Raw genomic sequence first — 6,000 nt, forward strand, 5'->3', positions numbered from 1 at the left:
TGTGCCACGATCCAAAAGCGGGTCATGATAGCACTTATCGTGACACAACCTTAGTAAGTAAAAGACAATCACCCAAATTAATAAAGGAATACACAAATACAGAAGTAAATATGCAAGAGAGACTTCTAGAATGAAGTCAAGCCAAATATGAAATATAATTACAATGGAACATAAAATAAATCCATAAAATTCAATCCCAAAATCTGGTGTCGGAGCATATAGAGCATCTAATACAATATCCAGAATTTAAAATACATAGTCTGTCTCTAAAAAATGAGTAAAGGCAACTCATAGATAAAAAAGGCCTGGAGTCGACTCTGATAAGCTTAGAGTGTCCAGTACCTCGACTTGTCACCAACTCCACCAAACAAATCAACCTCCGTGAGTCGTACTCGTACTAAGATCTTCATTGAAAGGTTATAGTAGGGGCAAGTAAAGTCCACTTGCACTCATTAGGTATCATAGGCTGATTGAGAAAATAAGAAAATAAGATATGTAAAATATACTATGAGCACATCACCTGCAAGAAAAAAGTCCCAAACGGTAGCTCACAGCGTCTTCACTAACAGTTCTAGTATATATATATGCATGTATACACACACAAGTACACAAAAATAATAACAACACTGATATAAAGGAGAAATACAGAAAAACAAAACACAAGTTAAGAAAACTAAGTAAAACATGCAAGATGTGAATGTAAATGCAATGCAATGCAATGTGGATGAGATGAATGATGAAAACCATCGCATAATTTTCCATATACACCCATCGAGATTGTAGTTACTAGGTAGGACCCATAAGGGTTTCGCAATCTATATACTATATCTCATATCTCAATCTCAACTCTCCTCTCTGAATTATGTTCACGGAGAGAATTTTCATAAAAGTGTTATTTTCTTTCAACAATAGTGTTTCCCAATGGTACCAGTGTCTCATAAATATATGTGTATGGAATGAGGATGTAATGCTTACAATCAACTCAAATGATGATATCCAGTCCATCCAACATGAAGTATATATATAAGTAAGCTCAGAAATCAACTAAATGTGTCCATAATTCATGATTATCAACTCCAATTAGTCGCCATTAGTATAAATATGCATGCAACACATCATTAATATTATATCAACCTCTAACTTGGATATTTTATCATGATAAAAGCAATCAATGCTCAACTAAGGTCTATATTAGCAAAATAAGCCCCCGCATGGGCATCATATCTGGAATAAAGGTATTTAGATGCACAAATAAGGCAAATAATGTCAAATAAAGCCCCTACATGGGAAACACACAATATCAAATATCACAAATAAACCACAGTATAATATGAGCCCCACATGGGCACACAACAGTAAAAATAATCCCAAAATATAAACCTCATAGTTATTTTCCCTAATCCAAAATATGCTTTACGTATTCATTAACTACCCAGCTCAATCTAAAAGAAATTAAGCCATAACCTACCTAGAAATGATGAAATCCAGTCTACAGTGCTTCAACATGGAGCCTTCCCCTTGCAAATGGCCTCAAAATCAACTATAACATTCAAAAATAGCATTTACTCATTAAAAGAAATCTATCGATACTCATATTGCCCATATTTGAGATGGGGTCACAACAGATTCGAAAATAAAAGAGTAAAAATGAAAATTTATTTGTAAAACACATTTTTCAAGGTTGTAGGAGTATACAGATGAAAACACATGCAAAAATAGGTTAAAATTGAGGTCCAAAATGAAGAAAATTATTTTAAAACTTTACTGGTAAAACCCCCAATTTTTCACTTTGAAATCATAATTTAAAGGTGTTTTTGAAGATATAATCAATGGAAAATAGTGGGATTATGAGTTTAGAAGTTACCCACACAAAATTTAATATTGAAACCTTCAAATTTTTTTTCTGTAGCCTGAAAGTCCAAAAGTGAAGTAAAATTGCAGAAATAAAGTATTATATTGTTTAGTGAAAAGTACACCATAATCGCAGATCCCACCTCGCGATCATGAGGGTCAAAGCTTGACTAGCCATAAAATTGGCCTTTGCATTTACGGGTAAGGCTTCACGTTCGTAAGGGTTGGTGAATCAAGCCTTTGTGTTCGTGACAGCCTCATCGCGTTCTCAATGAAGGACTCCATTGCCATTCACGATTATAACCAACACCTCATAATCCTGATTCAGAGTAATTTTCTTCTTTGGATTCACGAATGCATTCACAAAGAAGGATACATGCACCAGATATCAGTTGTGCATAACTGATTTTGCATGGTTTTGAAGGTTCCAAACGGACCCTCAAAATTTGTTTGGGACCCCTCAAAAGTAAATCATATATGCTACTAGGCTAATTTCGATATTCGAAACTCATTGGCGATGTTGAATTTTTGGAAAAAGATCATTATCAATTAGTTAACCCCAAGACCTTATTCTACTATTTTTAAAACGAAGGATCGAAATGAGATATAAAAGTTTTAAAATAGAACCAACCCCGGTACAAACTCAAATTTGACATTTCAGATCTGTTGGCATTGTCCGTTTTGCCTTCTGGCACTTAGGACCACAAATGTTGATCGAAGTCAACTATATGAATTCTTAAGCCTTTAAAAACTTCAAACTCGCACAAATCATTCTTAATTACATTGGAAATCTCGCCAACCATTATTGAATCTAGAAATTAACATGCAGCAACGACAGGAAAAGAAAAAATGGTCAAAACACAAATAAATGGAATACTTACAAATTTAGGTCATTACAACTTCTACCACTAAAAATCTAGTTTATCCTCAAACTAAAAGCAAGAAGATACCTAAATCGGTAAAAAGTTGAGGGTAACTACTACACATGTCAGAGTCGACCTCCCACGTAGCTTCCGCAATAAGACAGTGACTCTACTAAACCTTAACCACATGAATATCTCTAGAAAGTAACCGTCTTATATCCCTGGATAAAATAGGCACTAGCTCGTCAACAAAGGTCAACCTTTTATCCAACTTAATCGAGTCCAACAAAGCACATACGACTCATCCAAAATATAGTATCGAAGAAGAAATATTTGAAAAACTAGATGAACAAATGAAAAATCTGGATATAAGATCAACTCATAAGTCACCTCCCCAACTATCCAAAGGAACTCAAATGGTCCAATATACTTGGGTCTAAGATTGTCCCTCTTCCCAAACCTCATTATGCCCTTCATGGGCAACACACGAATGAAGACTCAATTACCAATTCCAAACTTCAAGGCACAAAACCTACGGTATGCATAACTCTTTTTTCTCTCTGCCTGGAGCCTATTTTGAATTACCCAATCTCTATCCAAAGACTCATGAAGCAAGTCCATATCACAGGCCCCACCCTCCGGTGTCCCAAACCAACTAATAAGAATCGATAAAAGCCTACCACAAATGCCTTGAATGGTAGATATTATTATAAGAGAACTCTGCCAAAGCCAAATGTTATTCCCCCCCCCCCCCCCCACCTCCGAAATCCACAACACATACGCGGAGTATATCCTCTAAAACCTAAATAGTCTACTCTAACTAACCATCAGTCTGGGGTTGGAAAGTTATGCTAAGGTCAACCCGAGTACCCAACTCCTCCTGAAAAGTCCTCCAGAAGATAGAAGTGAACACTGAGCCTCTATCTAAAATAATAAACATGGGTACCCTATGAGGACGAACTATCTCATGAACATAGATATGGGTCAACTCATAAACACTGAAAAAAATCTGAATAGGGATGAAATTGGATAATTTGATTGATCGATCCACAATGATCCAACTACTGTCAAAACTATAAGAAGTCTGAGACAACCTAGTCACGAAGTCCATAGTGATCTTCTCCCACTTTCACTCAGGAATAGATAATCTGTGAAGAAAACCACCCGATCTCCAATGCTCGATCTTCACCTACTAACAACATGATCAATGAGCTATAAAATCCACCACATCCTTCTTCATACTACCCCATCAGTAAAGATGCTTCAAATCATGATATATCTTCGTCAGTCCTAGATGGATAAAATATCTAGAGTCATGAGACTCCACTAAAATCAATCTCACCCAATTGCCAACTTACGGCATACAAACTCAACCACCATTCCTCAGTACACCGACAAAATCTAGAGAGGCTTTCTTAGCCTCGCCACTCAATACCTTATTCCGAATCACCCTCAATCTATCATTATCAAACTAGTGAGCACGAATCTACTTCATTAAGAAGATCTAGCATTAAAAAAGGCTAAAACATATTCGGGTGTTGAAATATCAAGCCTATCCATCTGGTGAGTGAATGACTAAACCTCTATGGCTAAAAGCCACTCCTGGATCAAAAGATGAGTTAAAATCCCCATAGGAATCAATTTTCGACTCAAGGCATCTGTAACCTCATTAGCCTTGCCTGGATGATACAAAATAGTGATGTTATAATCCTTGAGTAATTCAAGCCAACGTCGCTGCCTCATATTAAGATTTTGTTTTCTGAAGAAGTACTAAAGGCTACGATGATTGTTGTGCCCAAGCGCATACGCAAGTGTACGTGGTCCACTAAGTGGTAAAATAGCCTTTTACAAGCCAAGTATTGATCCCACAAAGACTTGTGTTAAATAATCATTCTATTTCAGTTCTACTATCAAGATTAAGCTACTGCTAAAGTAACCAAAAGAGTTTGAGAGTTATAAAGTGAAAGTAAAGTAAACAATACGGTAAATTTCAGGTTCTTGAACAACAAAAGGGTGAATCCCGGGATTAAGGAACTACAAACAATCATACTAAGCTATAGAAATTCATTGATTATGTTAATTATCTTGGTTGTTGGTCCACGGGGTTGATATTATTACTATGGCCTTCCAACCCTCTAATCAACTATCTAACTTAGCCTCACAACTATATCGTAGAGTGGAGATGCGAGAACTAAGTTAAATGCATTCATATTTCATCACGTACCTGAACCAAATAGGTAAATTTGGTATATTCATATCCTAAATGCAAATCATAACATCATTCAATTGAAAGATTATGATCCTATTCCATGTATGCTATTGTTTCTCCTTACGGGCTCATGATAGAATTAAGCTTGTATTCTATGGGGTCGCGAATCCTTAAAATAGTTAACTCAAGGATAAATATACAACCAACAATTATAAATAACAAAAACCAATTCAATTCATAACAAGACTAATCATGTTCTTGGCCTTAACCCCGGAAAAGGGTGTTTAGCGGCACATGGGCATAATGTAATCACAATAGATGAATTCATATTATAATCCATAAAAAAACTAAAGTAAGGGAATAAAACCCTAATTGTAGCCTTATACATCATATATTGAATCCCTAAGGTCGTCCAAGGTGTTTACACAAGATTTGAAGTATCCTATTTATAGTAGAACCAAGATTGTCGATTCTGACTTAGCAGCGTGCCACACCCTTATCTCGGAGGATAGGGAGCATGGAACACCCCTATAGCGGTGACACACTATTTTGGAAAAATTTATAACATGTTTAACGGCATGGAACACCCTTATCTCGGAGGTTAAGGGGTGTGACACTCCCCTGTGCTTAGAAATGTTCGATTTCAACCTCTTGAACTCCTTTCTTTTGCCTTTGATTTCCTTGCATTCGTGGGTGTCTTTACACTTCCCTTTCAGATTGTTTAGATTCCAAACATTGATATTAACATCTTCAATGGTATCCTAGAAAATCAAACAAGATTAATTAGTGCACACAACATAATAGAATCCACCGAGATACACTAGCACCAAGCATAGGTCAAGCTAGCACAACTAGTTTCGTCGTCTAAACTCTATTTAATATTTTTATCTGTTAGCTTGTTTAAATTGACCCTTAAACAATATAAACAAGTTATTCCATACATAATTACACAATTATACCTTAGTTACTCATTACACATAATAGAATCCATCTAGATCAACTAAAACAACACATAGCTCAAGCTAGTAACACTAGTTTTATTGTCTAAACTCTAAGTGACCAAATTGATTCTAAACT

The sequence above is a fragment of the Capsicum annuum genome, chromosome 10, assembly GCF_002878395.1.
Source record: "Capsicum annuum cultivar UCD-10X-F1 chromosome 10, UCD10Xv1.1, whole genome shotgun sequence".
NCBI classification, from domain to species: Eukaryota; Viridiplantae; Streptophyta; class Magnoliopsida; order Solanales; family Solanaceae; genus Capsicum; species Capsicum annuum.